General features: G+C 46.3%; 1 long non-coding RNA gene across 1 annotated transcript; it reads left to right on the top strand.

Annotated features, from left to right (window-relative positions):
• The first annotated feature begins 727 nt into the window (after positions 1-727).
• On the top strand, positions 728-14,046 carry LOC128878321 (uncharacterized). The gene is made up of 3 exons (XR_008457389.1): positions 728-3,347; positions 6,037-6,307; positions 12,001-14,046. It is a non-coding gene; the product is annotated as an uncharacterized LOC128878321 (long non-coding RNA).
• The last annotated feature ends 5,346 nt before the right edge of the window (positions 14,047-19,392 follow it).

The raw sequence follows: 19,392 nt of genomic DNA, 5'->3' as shown, positions 1-19,392 counted from the left end.
TTCGGTTTCGTGCACCTGAACTCAGAATTCTGCTCTCTTTGGGTAAATGAATTATTCTTATAGTTCCTCGAGCTTTTTGGGATTTGATCGTTGCTCTTACACCATATTAATTTTAATTATACCAGCTACTAAAATTATATCACCTACGCATATGTAATTAAAATTCCAAATTCAAGATGAATCTTCGACAGGTGATATATCAGTCGAGAATATGAATATGAATATTTTAATTCCTATTCTATTGTATCCGTAGATCAAATCGCAATACTGTTGCGTAAATTGCTTACACAGGTTGCATAGTTTTGTTTAATTCTGAAAACGACTAACCTGACGAAACGAAACGTTAAAAACGTTGTGCGCGAGACTATTATTATTCTCACACTTACGTGCATTCGAGACGAGTTTCTCGACTAACGTTCAAATAATTCCTAAAATCAAGTCGACCGAATGGCTCCCACTCGGAGTTTTATTTTCCCGTTCGCAGAACAAATTTCTAACCTATCGCGCGCTAGTTAAGCGTAACAGGTAAAGAAACGGATTTTAATTTTCCCTCGTTTCCGTTTGTTCCCCGCGTTCCCGCGCTCGAGTTTCACCGAGAACAAAAAGAGGCTCGCCGAGGCCGCTAATAATACGCTCGCGCGCGCGGACGCCCGAGAGGAAGAAACGGAAACGGCAACGACGTAAACGAGTCGTTTCGCGTTTCCGCAGGTAAAAGCTGGGACAGCGAGAGGAGGTGGAGGGGTGGAAAGATCAAAGTCAATTTTTTTTTCGCCTCGAGCCCGATGGAGAAATAATCCGGTAAAAGGCCTCCACTACTCCGTTACTTTTGCGAGGAAAACCCCAAGACGCGGAGTCTGGTCGCGTGAACCAAAATCTTGGACAAAGGAACCCGCCTTGCCGAGTGTAAAAGCTATTCTTTGGAATCGTAGCAGAAGGAACATCAATCGATGAACCTCTTTGTCGCCCTAAACACAATACAGCTTAATAACGAGCAGAACGTTTCGATATCGTTAAGGGATGTCTCTCCAAACTAGGCAAATTGCTACAGGACGGGGAATCCTCTTTAAAAATTAATTCCAAGGGAACAAATGCGAGATAACTAAGACAAATTTTATTCGAATATGTTTATAAGGAACCATTTTTTAGAGATTCTTGATATCTTGAAGAGTGAGATAATTTTTTTTTTTTAATTATTCATATATAGGGTGTTAAGAATGGTGATTTATTAAAGGATCGTCTTCAAGAAGAGAGCAACTGTCTTACAAAGTTTCAGAGTATTTTTTTTCTTTTAGAGAGACAGTCTGCTCGAGTTGCACATCGGTGAATGCGTTCGAGCAGGGCGCAAGGGGACGAGATGCACAGCGTAGTTCCATTGACTGTTAGACAATACTATTATTCTTATTGTTGCTCGGTATCTAACTACTATTGTGTACGTTTCTCTATCGTATCCGAGAATGTCACGCAACGTATGCATGGTTAAGACCATATCGAACGATAACGCAAGATTGCGTCTGGCTAAAGATTATTGACATCTGATGTTTCACATCATCGATGTAAATATCTTCTTTTCGTATACCATTTACTCGTTACCCTATTTTCAATTCATTCCAAGCACTCGCTGTTGTCGATTTTCTAAAAAGTTTGTAAATTCTCGTTGCAACCCCTTAGGTAAAGGTTTCGGTTAAGGCTCGAGCCATTCACGGGAGACCACTGGTCCTTCCCCAAGAATCGAGTCCTCCCGAGACGCGCAAAGAGCTCGCTCGTGGGACCTTGCACCCGAAATTCAACCCCCTTACGCGGTCAGAATTCGAAGTCCGCGAGAGGGATCCCCGGTACGAAAACACCGCGGGGGTTGAGAGAGAATCTCGTTTCTGGGTGACTCGTGGCTGGAAGAAGAACGTACGAGGCTGAATTCGCGGGACAAAGGGAGAGAGCGAGGCGCGGAAACGCAGGGTACAGAAACACATTACGGGGGCGGAGGAACGTTGGGCGGAGGGTGGGAGGGGGGCGAGTAGCCAAAGAGAGATAAAGAATTCTAGGAAGGAAGGAAGGCAGGCAGGCAGGAAGGAAGGAACACGCGAACTAACGACGTGCTACCGATGGAGAGAAATAGAGATAAAGAGAAGCGAGACGGAGTCCTCGATCCCCCTGACTCGCCCCTGAAGGTTGCTCTCGTTGGGAAGGAGGTTGCACGCCCTTGAACGAAGACGGGCAACAGGACCCCGCGACGTGCATCCGTTTGAACAGAGACGAACGCAACGGGAAACGAGTAGTGGGTGGCCTGGCGTAGCCTGGCCTAGCAGCGACTGGGCTCGGCGGACCTAGGAGCGAGAGAGACAGAGATCGGGAGCTAGAAGAAACGCGGGTAGGTACGAGGGCTCGATTTTCTGGGTGACGCGTGCGCGACGGGCGCCGCGGCGCGCTCGCGCCATCAGTACCGACCACCACCACCGGCGTCGTCGTCACCACCACCCAACGTCGACGACCACCACCAGCAGAGCAGGCGCGACGGTGCTGGCCAGCGGCAAGCGGGTAACGAGACCGCGCCGGCAGAGAAACGGCACCTACCATCAGTACGATCACGAGCATCGCCAACCCCGTCTCGTCGCGGAAAATGCGCGGCAGGGGTGGAAAAGGGCCGACGTTGAATCGTACCCTGCCTGGTTTTCGGCGGACGACGACACAGCAGCCTGTTCACGGCGAGGGAATGCTCTCCTGGTGGGGGTCCGACTCGCGTGTGGGTGAGAGGGTTAGGGGTGGGTGGTTCGGTGGTGGTGGCTCCGGAGCCGACATCCTCGTTCTAGGGTGGAAACCACCGGCACAACCGAGGGCTAGTGGGGGATCCAGAGACGGCTACAACGAGAGGCGGCTTGGTTGGAGGGCGAACAGTCGATCCCTGGGGCACTTCCAGGGGGATTGGGGGTTGATATCGAGGGGCAGGGCTACGTGGGCGAAGACGGAGAGGGCGCAGTGGTCCCGCGACCATCAAACCAACAACACCGTCCCGACACAAAACGGCGCATTCTGCTGCGCCCCTTTCTTCTTCTTCTCTGCCGCTGCTTTCGTCTTCTTCGTTGACACGTCCTGCCTCCGCCGTAGTCGGCCGCGACGGCATCGGCCTCGTCCACGTCCTTTACTTGTCGGCTCGAAAGGTACCGGCACGCTTCCCGCCTAAGGATTCCCCATGGTTTTTCGGCCTCGCAAGTTCCTAACTACCCCGGATCTGCGACGGATCGGGTCGCGATACGGTTCTCCGCGACCGGTGACCGTGGCTGGAGGATCAAGAGGACCGCAAGATCGACGATCCCGCCGCGAACCGGCCACCCTCCAGGACACGGAGTTCACAGGTAATTCGTTTCAGGATTCTTCCTCGAGGTCAGTCTCTACGAGACGGATTCCAATTTTTGTTTTACGCGCGGCGAGTGACGTAGCTTTGGATGTCAGGGGTCTGGTTGATGCTCCGGTTGTGGAGTGGTCTCTTAGTCGCGATAGGCTGCCGAGGTCCTCCGCGGGACGTAGTTTTCTCGAGTCTGTGTCTGGTAGCTCAAGGTTATGGAGTAGTGACGTTCATGGAGCTTCAGGGTCAGCGACGATAGGTTCTCGCGGCTTTTCGAGACTCTCTAGTGAAAGTTAGTGAACGTTTGTAATCTAGTCGTTCTGTTATCCTTCTCCAAAAATTTCGGTAAAATTTGTTTTATGTTATTTAATGATTACCCTCGACGTTTTAACTGTCATTTAGAATCTTCTTCGTAAAGGATCTCGAAACCCTAGAAGAGTTTCTTTATTTGTAACCATGGTGGTATATTTCAAACCTGTATTTTCAGAGATAAACAAATTCCGACGTGTTCTGACGTTCGATAAAGTTTACTGAATTATGCAAGTCGCGCTTGAACGAATAGGAAATCACTCAAATACCGAATGAATTTTGAAGATATTTTTGTATCGTCGCTAATCCGTCGTAAAAGAATCCTCGTCAAGTATTTGGATTGGTTCTACTAGAAAATTCAGGATCCGGAGTCCCGCCTCCCTCGAAACGATCGTCCCCAGCTCATCTTCGCTTACGCAAAGTTGCACCATCCGAGACGACGAACGCCATAACATATGGCCGACTATAAATTTCGACAAAGAAGTACAGCATCCACATTACGGGGATCGCCATATGTTACCATATGCTTAATGCTTTCTTAACGCGTGTAATTGCTTCCGAAAAAGGCACACCCTGCTAAATAGAAAAATTCACTGTGACACCCTAAGCAATATGCGCGTCGTTGCATGCTCATCGTGTCCTCGACGGTAGTCTGCGATTTTCAACCAGTCTCTAGGATTACCTCCGGAACAAAAATAATTAAAGTATCGTAGATGATCGCTAAAACTAATTAATAATTATTTTCTTTAAAGCGTAGTACTTCATTTTGAGTCCGTTCGATTGTCTTATTTACTTCCTTCTCAATTTTTGCATCGATTATTATTTAAATGGATTTAGCAGAAAAATGCAATACGTATACGCTTTCGCGTATGTTAAAAATCTTCATCTATACCTTGGGAAGTATAATTTTAAACAGAATCGGATGACAGATACTAACGAAGTACTTCCCCGCGGGCCCGATTAACATTCTTCCACCATACGCACGCGAAATGTCCTGATTTCCGTGACACCCGGTAGACAAGGTGTTCCCCTATTCCGCGTAAGTACATTATGGTGTGTACTGTTGTTTTATCAGTAGTGCAGGATCGCCATGGCTACGAAGTATGAATAAGCCGTTGCCGGCACGTCGCCGCTGGCTGCCTAATTACCATTTTCGTAATTTTCTGTCACGAAACTGACTTTCAGCCGCCATCCGAACTGACCGCCACCTTGGACCTAACCATAGACCGCCGCCTCTTCGTACTGTGGTTGCGCGTCCCTCTGTTCGACACTTTGGCTCAAAAAATTCGAAAATCCTAGTGCTATCTATAACATCAAAACCTAATAGAACTAAAACGGGGGAGGATTATACAGAAATTGAAGGAGTCGTCAAAAACTCTTCTCTAAATGTACGCGGAATAGATACTCGTCTGTTGCTGGAAAGGAACAAAATCCTTGTAACCGTAGGAAATTATTAAGTTTATGGTAGGAACGCTCCAGGATTTTTAATCAGTGACAGTTTTAATCTGAAATCGTCATCGATTCTAGGAATAGTCGAAATTGAGAAGAGTACGAAGACGCGATGTTCGAGTCGATAGTCTAATTGCGGTTAGGGCAGTTTCGAGAATTGAACGACGCTGACGAAGCAACTTATCGAACTGTCAATATGTGATCAGCTGACGAACTCGCCGGAGGGTTTCGCAGCGACCTCCTATTTATAACCACGAGCACGACCATGCCCCGGCTCGATTACGCTAGAAAAATTCAATTGTCGAGCGAGGTCTTAAACTCGGCCTTCGTCGCAATAAACTCTGTCAGCGTCTCGAATCAGGAATTCAACCACTCCTTGGAACGCACTATCCGTTATAAGCTGCGCCGCTTTCGAGTCACAATATCGACTCGAGGGACAGGTCCTGAAGGAAAGGAAGGGAATTCATCCTCCCCATTGTTAGGATCTATATAGAGACTATTTAGATATCTATGTATACACAAGCTTTCAAGTTACCACTTTCAAATTACTATCTCGACTCGAAGGACAGGAAAGATCAGTTCTTCCTGTAACATGGTTGAGAAGATGAAGGCAACTGGTCTCCTGTCTCGTCTCTAGAATACTTCCACAGTTACGTTTGGCGATCGCGCATCTATAGATCGCATCGACGCGCAGAAGTGAATATTCGAAAAGACCTAGCTCGAAACACTATGGCCGTCACCCCTTCGACTCCTGAGTTGGTCGACGAGGCGTCAGGGAACGGAGAACTTATAGTAACAATGAAAAGCTGTTGCTGACCTACGACCACATACAGCTGCCTAGGGCCAACGGACGCGTCCCTCCTGTCGCAGGCCTCATCTTTCTCCCTTCTCCTCAAGGTCCTACCTCCGTTTCGCTCACGATAACTGTTAATTTGTTCTAGATACCAGGTACAACTATGCGGTTCGTCGGCTCGGTACCAGGGCTCTCATGAATGAAGAAGGGTTCACCAGGATCGATGAAGAGGGCGTGCCTTCGGGGGAGGATTGGTGATCCGTGACGTTTTCAACCCCACCTGAGAAGGGCGCAAACGGAGTGCACGTGCTCGATTACGTCACGAGGACACACGGACCGGGAGAGCGAAGCCATTCAGTGATCCTGTCCGACGATCCTCGGAGTCTTCCTGTCGCCACGAGGAACAGAGAATGCCCGTGGTAAGGATTTTGGTAGCTCTGTTTTTGTATCTCTTACTATTCTTAGAATGCCTATATGCTTTAAACATGGCAAGCGTTGAAACAGTTTCTGAGAGTCTCTACTGGGTCCATGTTAATCTTTGCTTTGGAATCGTTAGTTTCTTTGAAAACAAAGATCAAAAGTTTACAAGAGTACACGTAGCATTTTTTTTTTTTTTAAACAGAGTTCTTAGTTATTCAACTATCGAACATCTGGATCAGAGATAATAAGTGTCGTAGAATCCAAAGACACAAGAGTATACTTCCAATATCTGTGTACGAATTTCAAGTAACGAGTAAAAATGGACAACTGTTAATTTCCTGTTCGTCAAAAATTACAGTCTAGACTAGAACTATATTCCACAACCAACTAAAATTGAACCATTCAACTCACTATGTGTTGTAAAATGTTATATACGTTGACTTCGTTACGGGAATAAACAGTTTATTTCTGATCTAGATTGATCTCCCACCGCAAGTGCCAAAATGCGATAACTTTCGCCCGCTATAGTATTTTTGCGCTCGACACCGAAACTCTGTAAATGTCATTCGCGTCCTTGAGATTTTATCGGTCGTATAATTAGTCTCGTATCGCCACGCCCGATTACACGCCCTTGTTCTTCGCGCTTCGGTGACCTTCTCCCCGAAACAGCACTTTCGTCCATTCTCAAAGTGCCACCGAAATAACGAAAATCCACCCCTCCCTCCGAAACGTCCACAATCCTTGCTCGAACACGTTACACAATGTCCCCCAGGATCGGATCAATCCGCCCGGCCCCTTTCGTCGCAACGTTTCACGGAATCTCCGAAATAGAAACGATCCGATGCAGATCGGGGGTAGAAACTCGCGTCAACATTTGTTTTTTCTACCTCGAGCAAAACAAAGTTACATAAAGTCTGTACGTAGCGACATCTCAGCTTAAAGTCATTAAACGTGGTCGCCCATATATGGATGACGGTGTTTTTCACTGGAAAAAGTATCGCAGAAAATGAATTTAAACAAGATATTTGAACTTTGACGAAGTTACGAAACTAAATACCGCAATAAACGTTTCATTGCGCGACTTCCAATAATCTGTAAACAAAATTTAATCGAAGTAGAAATTTTCGAGAATATTACCCCGGGAGTGAACGTGTTAATTGTTATCTCGATAGAATCGATGATAACGTACCCTAATTATAATATTCATCTACAAAGGGTGTTTCGTATAATACATATTTAATATTCTCGTGGAATTCTTTCTTTGAAATGCATTTTCCAGCCTGCACTGTAAGGGCTATTTCCACCCCATTCGCCTATCGCCGAAAAAAAAAGAAAATACGAACATTGTTTCGCGATCCTTCGACAACACAAGTTCGATCGAAATCAGCGTTATCTACTTCGATATCCTTTCTAGTCATTTTCCAATTATTACGATACTTGTCCAAGCGTTCCTAAGAAGAATATTAACTTCGACGTTCCATCGCGGACGTCGACGAGGCCAGCATTTAAATAACTCCGTATTAAATTCCTGGTCTCCAAGGGTGTCTCTCGCGAGGGTTAATAGGCTGAGATCGGGCAGAGGAAGCGGAGGAGAAGGGTGTAGCACGAGGAAGGTTTAAATCGATGGATGAGAACCCCCTTTCCTCCCTCCCTCCCTCCCTCCACCCCCTACCCCCGTGGTAACCCTGACCCACAGTTCTGGCAGACGAGGTCCCAGCCCTTCGAGGGAATGCCCCATTGTGTCGCGGGGAACCCTCTCCCCCCCCCGTCACACCCCCTCCTCTATCGGGTTCTTCCTCGCTCGACGGATGTGAATTGGCCTTTAGGGCGATTGTAGCTTTCGAGCACGCGCTGGACCCCCTCGCCGCGTCGAGGCACGCGCCCTTTAAAACGAGCAACACCCTTCCTTTTTTCGCCGAGGTTTTCGGCCGCGTCTCAGTCTACCAGGACCCCTTCGCCCTTTTCTGGGACACTCGGCCAGCGATACGGTCGCCCAGTCACCTTTTGCGACGATGAAAATCGTAGCATCGCTGCCGTTCGTTCCCCAGATGGATGCAACTGCCCTTAATCGTAGAGCGACGAGGAAAATTTGGAATTTAGGATTATATATTTTCATCTCTACTCTCAAAGCATACCGCATTCGGTTGTTAATTATGGAACGAAATATTTCCGAATGTTGACTTCGTATATTCTATGCAATTTTAAAACGTACGAAAAGGTCCCAGTCATAGGGGGTCGATAAAGTTTTATATTTGCTTGCACAGACTAACGTATTAGAAATTTAAGATTCAACTGTTCCATCGCACGAATAGATCGCTATTTGTGTGTTGGGTTTCTCGGGTACCCGTTACTCGAGTCAAATTTAACCCATTTCTGCATCGCGTCTGGCATTTTCATCTGTCGGTGTGTGTAATAGCTCTTTGTGTGTATCACGCATCGCGTGTTATGGGGGCCACGGACGTAACGATTTTTCGTATGGAAGAAACGACGTATCGGACAGAGATGGGGTAAGATTTCGATCGAGTAATAGACACGGAATGAAACCAACGTGTAGCTCGATTTATTTTATCAAACTGTTGAATTTTTATGTACGCGTTGTGAACCATTCTATTCCGTTATTCGAATCCTAAATTTTATTCGACGTGGAACGAACGAAGGATTGCTTACCTTTCGTTTGTTATTGTATCCCGTGACGAAGGTTCCAATAATCTTCTTTATCGTGCTGTAACGGGGATTCACTGAATTCATGTTTTTTTATTACACGAGCAACGTACTTGAACTTCTAATGGGTAAGTGCAAATTATACACTATAATTAAAACAAAAGATGACTTTGATTGATCGATACGCGATCCTCTTCGGGTTAACGATATTTTAAATAAATATTAGGTTGTCCCAAAAGTTTCTTCCATTTCATTAATAAGTAATGCATTCGCAATATTTTATGTCTAATATTACGGCATTGAATTGCTTACGATTCATTTTGTTCCACTGCTGTTACAACATTAACATCTAAGAAATCAGGTTGTCTATTTATGTAAACATTAGCACACGAAATAACCGAGTGCAAGTCACGAAAGAAACTTTTGGGACAACCTACTATAAAATATTTGAAAAATGGTAAATTGTTAAAGACGAATGAGACAAGAGCTTACCTGTCTAAAATACTATTAATCCGAAAAGATCCAAACACCGATCTATCGAAACTTGTCGCTTTTAATAAACGTGTGCAACTTGAACTTGGCCTATTATCACAGCGTCATCGTTGAAAGGGTAAACGGGAAAAATAATGTTTCGAAAACCACCCCCTTACGTTTTCTTCTTTCAAAATTCGCCACGGTCCCAACGAAACGGTTAATTCGGAACCCGAATCAGCCGGCGATCGAATCCCTAATCGATGTCGGTCCATAAACCGTAAAACCTCTGTCGAATCGAACGTCGGTCCGTGTCGAAGCGGAGCTTAACGCGAGCCACGGTCCGTGGCGGCGCTGGCTCGGCATCCATCAAGATCGGCGTCGATATTGGTCGGGGGCATCCCATATGTCCCTTTCCACGCCACGAAAAAGCACGGGAATGGGGTGGCTTTCTTGATTATGCGAATATCTACAGACAATGGAACCCCAGCGTCAGCTGCTCCCCCGGCCCTGGATATCACGGGGTCGTGCACCCCTGCGCGAAATAAACAATAAGTTATGGTGGAACTGACGAAACCCCCCCTTTACGGCTCGGACGCCCCGCGCCACCCAGTTCAGCCACCCCCCTGATCGTGGGTCCATAGGTTCTGGCGGTATCGTTCCATAGTACAGTTTCGACGCTCATCAAGCTCAGTTCGCATTGCGACGTGCATCGCGCCGTGTCCTCGCGCTCTTTTTCACCACGCCTCCAGCCCCGTTCGGTGCTCCAGCGATTATCGAACGTTCAACCGAGCGGGAGAATCGAAAACCCCGGTGTCGAGAGACGGGGACGTGCATCGAATGCAATCGAATCGCGCGACGCGCCGCCGGATACAACGGTGGGGGTCACGCTGGGAAACGTTTTTCGAGACTTTGCCTCGGTTATTGTTTCACTCGTTGCGACGCGCCGGTGATACGAGACGTGCACATCGAAACAGTTCGACTGGGATTGTTTAAACTGAACCCCTTGCGTGGACGTTAATTGGTTTTTTCTTTTCTTTTTTTTTTTTTTTTTTTAACGCTTTGGTTGTCGCGCGAGGTCACGCCTTCTTCGCAACGCTGCACGAATGGTTCCCCGATGGATGGTATTTTAATTCAAGGCCTTTTTTGGATTTTTAACGAAACGATGATACGCGAAGGATCGCGTTCAACCCTCCTCTTTTACGATCGGGTCGAAAGCGACCGACGTATTAGTTCCATCGTTACGCTTTTGTATCGTTCGCGCAACTGTGAAGACTGAATTCGGTAAGACTGACATCACCTGAAGATTATAAGTAAAAATTAATTTGGTGTTAAAAAATGAAGTTTTTTTTTTTTTTTTAGTGAGTAATGCCTCTATTTGTACGCGATAAATGCGTTTTTAGGTGGAATATAACCGCAGTATACGTGTGATCAGAAGCCACCGTAGGAAGGGTTAAGTGTATAATTGGAATTAAATGTGAAAGATAATGTTCCAGTGTCCATCGCTGAGCCGACAAGTGTATTTTGAAACTTACGTCGATATTCCGAGTGCGAGTTATTAAAATAGAGATATGTAATTACGTTCTTCTGAGATTGTAGGAATGTGCATTTCTAATTAATTGATTCACGCACAGTGTATTTGGTACGTTCGGTCGAATCGATGATGGTACGTGTAATGGCGATTCACTGAACTCTCTCCGCAAGGGGTGGTTTACATCAACATCGCTGGTCCAGTTCAATCGATAATTATATCTTCAGTGTCATACGTTCCATGGTACAACGATTACCCTTTACTAAAACACGTGTCCAATGAAAAGTTATATAAACGAAACCGAATACGTTAACACTGCCAGCAGCGTTCGAGTTTACTCTTCATCGAAATGCTCCAGCGTTCGACGCGTTGATCCCCTAGGGCGGACGCGCATCGAGCGTAGGATGACGCGCCATGTCTAACAGCTCTGTTTTCTCGATCTCCGTAATTTTCTTATTTTCCCAATTCCGAACTTCGAGAGACTCTAATCGAAGGAGAGGACTATTCTTACCTGTCGAATTAGTATACATCCCCAAGTGTGTAATGGCATATTGTGAAATTGAAAAATTTTATTGTCCAACGTGCAATTTCTACATCGTGTGTCTATAGCTGAAACTAAAACAATACATTTATCTTTACCAGATTTTCGATGCTTGGGCACACCTGGCTCGTTCGCCACGCCCTTCCACAGAGAATTAAAACAAACTTTTAATCTCTTCACGCCCTTATGTGGACCGTATGACATAATTACTGTCGATAATAAAGAGAACAAAAATTTGATAATAACCTATTCGCTACGGAATCCCTCGACAAGAGGAGCACGAATTTTCTGGTTTGGCTGCGCTGGTAATGTTATTTTCTATGTACAGTTAAATATAACGAAAGCGTGAAGAAAAATCATCCCTAGAGGTTAATCGCTCGACACTTCGTTAAATTGACGATGAACGTTAAAGGAAACTCGTGGAAAATATTTCGACGAGTTTCCGATGCACGGAACGGAGGTATTGAGAACCGCAGTGTGTCTTTCAGGGATGCAAGAGTGGGATTACGGAGACTTCGGAGAAGCGAGAATCGATACGGGTACCACCATCGAAGAAGGAAGATGCGTGAGTCTGTGCTCCTTGCGTTCACTGCGGGCTTCCATGTGCCAACTTTTCAAAATTCATAAGGCACGCGGTGAATGCCAAGAGCGGACCAAATTCAACGTTCCACGTTAAAATCCCAGCTCGAGTCCTGGACGCTTCAGGATAGTTTAACTGCTCGTTATCTTAGACACGACAGGTCAGTAGAAAAAGCAAATCTCATTTCTTACGGAACTCAACGACTCCCTCCCCTCCAACGATCTCCTTCTGTAGATACTCATTTGTGGAAGTACCGCAACAAGTAGTATGAATCGTACCTCGTGAATGGGGCGGCGTAAATCGGTATTTGTAGATCGAAGTATTTATTTAACCCTTTTGCGCGTAGCAGTCTGATCTGTCGCAAATCTAATAAAAGAATGCGTTTGTAAATTTCATTTAAATTGTTTTATTATCGTATGGAATGTGGACATTGTAACAAGTGGTATGCAAAGCTCGAAAAAGAATCTTTGAAAAATGAAACACGTAGCTGATGCTGTATTGCTTTTTTAGTTACTTTTATGTTAAAGATTATTGTCTCTGGATTATTGAAGAAGGCCTTAATCTATATAGTCTTACTACTTTTTTCTTACCGCATTAGAATCTCAATTATCATGTTATGCAGAAAATTATCTAAGAATATTGATGATTTTTACAATTTTGTTGTTGATTCTGGTTCCCATTGATAAGTAGTACGATTTCTATAAAATAGTCTGGAAGAATCCTCTTTTCAACCCACCTCATACCATGCCACCCTAATCGTAGTATTTACTAACAACGTAGATCTATACGCTAACTTCAAACCCTGTACATACATTTTTTGTAATAAAAAAAATCGTCCCCCGTACGATGTGTCTGCATTTCTCAATCATCCCTCCATCGCGATACTCTTCTCTCCTCCAGTCTACCAGTGGCAGGTAAGGAACCTTGAACTATTTTTCTCCGAATACCTAATTTCATTCGTAATCACCCATTGAGCCCCGAGAAGAAAGAAATCGATACGTAAACTCGACGAATCAAAGTTCAACCACCCCGTCGACAAAGGCACGATGTTCAACGTTTCCGAAAACGCATCGTCGCCGTCGTTGCACTCGTTCGTCAATCGTCGCACGAATAAAATTTCATCCCCGAACGCCGGTATCGCGTATTCCCTGGAAGATAACCTCGTAGCTCGAGTCCAAGTGGCGATTCGCAGCGGCATCGGCGAGCAGCGGACGGGGTAGCAGAGGTTGGCAATCGTTTTAAGTGTCCCAGCGTGGCACGAGGTTGGCCGGGGCCGAGGGTGTGGGGAGACAGGTCGAGCTTAAAGTCGGAACCGCCACCCCCGTAATGGAAATTGGAGAATCCACGGGCGTACGACGAAAACGGCTGGTTGTATCGACCGAGTCCTCATCCGCGGAATGGGCAAACACAGGGACGACGAAGGGGCGAGGGCGGCTGCCGCGGGGGAGAGGGATGGACGGAGGTTTAAGGGTGGACGTACGTTGCCTGGCAACCCATCCCTTCTCGCAGCATCCCAACCCCCTCTGGAACCGTCGACTACTCGCATCCACCGACGACGCGAGCTACCAATACCACCGCCACCCCCACACCCCAGATGACGTCGCTTCCGCTTCTACCCAGCAACCACCGGGGCTCTGCTCCCCGTTCTGCCCCCTTCTCGGAAGCGAATCTCTCTCCTGATGTCTCTATCTCTCTCCTCCGACGGTACATACATCCCTCTTCCTCTCTCTCTCTCTCTTCATCCCTATTTCCCCTCTTTCTCTCTCCCTCAGCGGAGCGTCCGACACTCCACGCAGCCTCTCCTCCATTATTCAGTGCCGATGCTCAACCACTGTCCCTTTTCGCCAGCTTCCGTCTCCCAGGCTGCCGGATACGCGTTTTTTCTTCTTCTTCATTCCAGCTTTCACCGCTCGGCTGCGGAGAACTCTCCGGAATAATGGAAGTCTGAGAACGCGAATTAGACGCTCGCCAGCGACCGTGGATTATTGACGATCGGGGGTAGGGAGAATTAGCGACTCGGTGGTAAGGGAAGGTTTGTTTCCTACTTCGTGTTCTCTGAAGGTGGGGGATGTTGATCGTTAACAACAGGGGGATAGTTTTTTTTCTCGAATAGAATTAAACGTATCGTGCTTTCTTTCGGATAGAATTAACCCTCGGGACTCCGGATGTCCAGTATTCGGAGATGTCGCAAGTCTAGCAAACTTTTCGCGTATCTTTTTGCCACGCCTACGAATAAAAATGCTTGCGTAAGTAAGCTGTGTAGAATTTTTCAATCGATCGTGTCCTCGTCTAAACTGTATTGATCAAGGTTTACGTTGAATATCATGGTACCGTGTATTTTCATTGAAGTATGTTAAAATCGGTTATTCCGACTCTGAAATCGATCAAATACGTGACACGGTGACGTAATATTACGTGCATCTTCGCTAACGTGAAGGTATTACGTCAAATTAGAAAATAAAATATAATGCAGACAGGTTTCTCGTTGCAATTAAAAGTAGCGTTTCAACCTTAAATATTGTAGAATAATACGAAGGGGTTATAAAAAAAAATATATGAATTCACTCTATCAGACATTTTATGTTAACCAACTGTCTGTTAACTTGATCGAATAAACAATAGTCCATACCAAAGACCGCAGAGTTGATGTCATAACACCCAAATAATCTAAAACTAGTACCGAAGAAACGCTACACAAAGAACACGAAAAAGTAACAACCAAAATAATGAACCATAAATCAACGGATAATCACTCAGCTGTAACATTCGAAATAAATTCAGTTCGCTAATAAAATACACCCCGGTCGCAGATTCCACGCTAACGAGTGTTCGCGAAAATTCAGCTACCCTACCAGCGTCCCTCGTCGATCGAATCTCTTTCAATCCCCCGGTGCTCGCAGGTCATTATCTCGTGAAATCGTGGTCATTATCTCGTGCGGAGAGCAACGGCATCATCGGCGTGCCTAGTCAAGCGCGAGCACACCCCCATGGTAACGCGTGCAGGACGAGAACAAACGACGCGGCGGCAAAGGCCGCCCCGGAAGGTAAAAGTGGAAGGTATTCCTTTTTGAAACGCCACACCCGTTCGCTCCAACCCCCGAAAATTCTCTCGTTTCGCGACAAAGAGATTCAGATGAAGGTCACTTTACCGGTAGGAACAGCCTAGAGGGAAACCGTGGACGAAAAGAGGTGAAGGGGATCACCCAGCGAAACAAGAGACGCTGCAGGGGGTGAGCGGGTGTGGGTGGTTTGTCAATCCCTCGCAGCGTCCCTAGAATCAAGGAATAAATTTCATTCAGGCGATGCGCGACTCGCGGATGATGCGCTCGGGTACACCTTGATCGTAAATTAGCTGATTTTATGGAACAGTGAGGCGCGATCGGAGGTTGTTTCCTGTTCAAAAAGGAGGGATGAAATATACGCGTTTCGCTGTGCAATTTATTCGCTCAGCGTTTAGCCTCGGTCGTGTTACGTTTTCTGAGCATCGTTTCGCGAGGGAGACAATCTCATAATAATTCTCGTTATTCGGCAAAATTATGTTTCAACCTCTGTTTTGTCGATAAATAAATAATTAAACTGGCTTATTAAGTGACGAAAGTAACGAAACGTAATAAGTAATAAAGTTATTTACTTAGATGAGAAGTATTTGAAGAGTAAGTTAAGAGCTACACTGCATAGTTAAGCAATAAACTGTACCCCAGGTCACCGTACCAATGAATTGTAGTATCAAAACAACGACCCTGGCAACTTGGAAGAGATAACTATCGAACAAAACTTTTTGTTACCCCGCGTGTGTCCCTTGAAACCATCCAACTTTTATTAATTCAGTTTTTCTCCAGTTCACCCCAACGGAAGGTGTCAAGGTGAACCACTCCTGCACGCTTTCTAATCTTTCGATACTCGTTTTTGTTACTTTATTTGCAAAAGAGTTTTCCGAAAGTAGCTTCAGAATTTTATTGTTGATAAAACTCTGCTTCAAGTAAAAGTAGACACTACAATTAAATGTACATTGTTATTGAAACACAAAATCCTAACACCTCTTTCGGAGAATTCTTTGTTTTATTTATATTTTCGAGATAATGTAAAGTGAATGAAAAATTAAAAAAAAAAAAATCTGTAAAGTTACCCTATTCATCGCAAATCACTTCGTACAGTCGAGAGATTTTTTCCCCGTGATGTAGGATGTAAGTTCCGAGATTCAGCTGGAAGCACTAACGCCGTGCAGGGTTGCAGAGTGTAAAGTCGTTCGATCGAAGCAACGTGGCGGAAGAGATACGGATGCAACTATCGCATTTGCTCCTCCTAAGTAACGTTACTCTGGGAACTTCACGGGGAATGAACGATGCATTACGCCGAAGCAAACAGAATCTCTCGAGTTTCTTCTCGGAACTGTGTACACGGGAAGCTTCGCAAAAGAACTGACATTTTAGACTCGTAGAAAAAGACCATTAATGGCCTGGTGTCCGTTAAACACGTTCTAATTAAATAATAATCGGCTATTATTATTACGAATTATTGCATAAGTGGATTCAGTCATTTGATGCAGTAGCTTTTAAATATTTCAGGAGACACTTTGCTAAAAAATAAGAAAACGTTTTCAAGTGAGAAATTTATAGATCAGGAATCTTTTCTGATAAATCCGAACTCTGCCTCTTTTGTACGAGTAGACGTTGGAAATTGTTGCTTAATCCCCCGAATGATAGGATATATTGGTTCCATGACGCCGTGCGTCAATTTCGCGACTATTCTCGTCTTCCCTCGATTAAAAGCGACTAAAATAGTCGACTGTGGAGATGAGACGGGACGGGGAAACGCGGTTACGTTGATAATTTGCGTAATTCGCGGCACCATGGAAGGACGCGATCAAGAAAGTTGAAGGACCCCCGGAAGGAGTTGGTAAACATTGATGGCAGTGCGTCACCGACTAATGGCAGACAGGGAAGAAGGATTAGATTTCGAATGTGTTTAGGGGAAGAGGATGATAAATATTCATTTATCTCGACGGCAGGGCGATGTAACGGCTCGAAAGGATGTAATTAAAGCCTGCACGAGAATCGCGGAGCTCCGACGTTGCCCTTTGGATGTTGGAGCCACAGTAATTGCTCTTCAAAACTTACGTTTCGCATACACCTATGGACTACTTTGACTAAATTCTAGCGGTCCAAAGACTGCTTTCATCACTTTGATCACCTTGATTGTTTTTAAATGGCTAAAGCAACGTTTGGCAAGGGAATTGGTTGGAATCTTAGAAAGAAAAATGTTTGAATGTTTGTCTAAAAGTTGAAGCAACGTTTTGTTTACCAAAACGAAAATAGTAATAGGTATAGCAGTAATGTCAATACCGAACGTAGAGAGGTACGTTTCGAACAGGTTTGCACAATTTCAGGTCAATCCTTCGATTACTCCTCGAGATTGTATCGATGCCAGGTCAACCCTTAACACGTTGATCGCCACGTCACTCATAAATGGGTGACGGTGCTTTTCACTGAAGAACTAAAGAAATTAATTCTGGGAGTTGAATGTCAAAGAAAATGAATTTGAACGAAATACTTGAATGTCGATGAAGATACAAACACAAAGACCATAATAAATGCTTGTTTATATAGTTTCTAATAATCGATAAACAAAAGTTTAATCACGTTAGAAATTTCCAAGAGTATCGGTCAACGCGTTAAAAGTCCTCGATCTCGACAATAAAATTCCACCGTCGTTATCTCGACATCTTAAGCTCTTCCACAAATTCCACGCGATTGCTCGATCCAAGGGAAGCCAGAATATCTAAAATAAAACACGCATTCGTGCCCCGAACGCGAAAGTTTCGCGCATCGAGCGAGCCGCGGGGGCGGTAAACTCCCGAAGACCTCTAACATCGATGCTCAGCCCGGCACGCCGGGATTTCCATCAAGAAATCCTTCGATCCTAATCCCGTCGCCTTACCCCGCCCTCGCGACACCATTTTTCTCTCTCTCTCTCTCTCTGGCACGGGCCGAGGGCACTCGAAACGCGCAAACAGAAGGAAAACCTAATAGAAGAAGCGAAGAAGAAAACCGTGGAACGAGAAGGAGGGATCTCTCTCGCGAGCCAGGCGAGAAGGGAAGAAAGAAAGGGAGAAAGAGCGATAGGAGAGGAGAGAAGTGGAAGAGAGGAAGCGAACGAAGACGGTAACCAGAGATGAAGAGGGATGGGGCTCCTGGATGAGGGAACCCACGGCCGAGGGGGAGTTAGAACGGCGAGGGTGAAAGGGGGTGAATATCACGTGGGAAAGGGGAAAAGCCGAGATACGGGGAGAGATCAATACGAGGTCGCTAGGCAACGAGCCTCCGGCGATCTCGGTCCGGGTAGACAGGGTGCCGCCACCAACCCCTAAAGCCACCCACTAGCCACCCCCGTCACTCTCCACCTCCCAAATCGACCTGCCTCTGAATATACACCGTGGCTCACCTCTCCCACCCGTTCCTCTTGCTCCTCTCTCATCCTACTGTTTTTCATCCCGCTGTTTCATCCTCCCCCTTCCCTCGTCCTCCTCCAACGTTCCACCCCGTCGGCTGGGTCCTAGGCCGACGGAATCGCGCTATCTCCGGCGGACGCACGCCGCCTTCGAAATTTCTCTCGTACACCTGGCTGCGAGGCTCTTGATACCACGAGTTGCAATATTTACGATAACCGTTTGCATAGGAATCTCGATTTCGCGTACGGATACAGCCTCGATCCCGTCTCCTCCCGCCCCCAATCTCCGTGTCGCCGCGGGGACGACGACGTTCGCGTCGAAGGGCGACCAGTGGTTAGCCGCGTACCCGCGGGCCGATTTCCACGTTTTCCTTCGGCTCGTCGGGTCGCGCAAACGTCGACCCATCGTCCACGATCGATGACTTTTACACGGTGCGGTCCCATCGAACAGTTTTCACGGCGAAACGTTCGACGCTCGATTGATTTTGGACACGTGGGGGGGCCAAGCCTCTGACCCGGATGTACCGCCACCTGTTGTGGGGTGGGGGAGGGGGGGGGGGGGCACCGAGTCTACGGGCGGGATTCCATGGCGATTTCAGGCGACGGGGCTTCCCAGGAATATTCCAGGGCAGGGATTTCCACCTCCGGAGTGGCTTTGCGGAAAGTCGACGGCGAAGATGTTTCGAGGGCGGAGTTCTGGGTGATCGTGGATGAGATCTCCTCTTTGCGGCCGCAGGGAATTTTAGCGGGTTTGAGTGCAGTCTGCACAGAGGGGATTCGGGGCGAGGGAGATCGATGGAAAACGAAAGTGATGGAACACATGAAAATGTGGTAACCTTGCGAGCCGGTGTGC

This window comes from Hylaeus volcanicus, chromosome 6, assembly GCF_026283585.1.
Source record: "Hylaeus volcanicus isolate JK05 chromosome 6, UHH_iyHylVolc1.0_haploid, whole genome shotgun sequence".
NCBI classification, from domain to species: Eukaryota; Metazoa; Arthropoda; class Insecta; order Hymenoptera; family Colletidae; genus Hylaeus; species Hylaeus volcanicus.
Note: the sequence above shows the minus strand (reverse complement) of the source record. Positions and strands in the feature narration are given on the sequence as shown.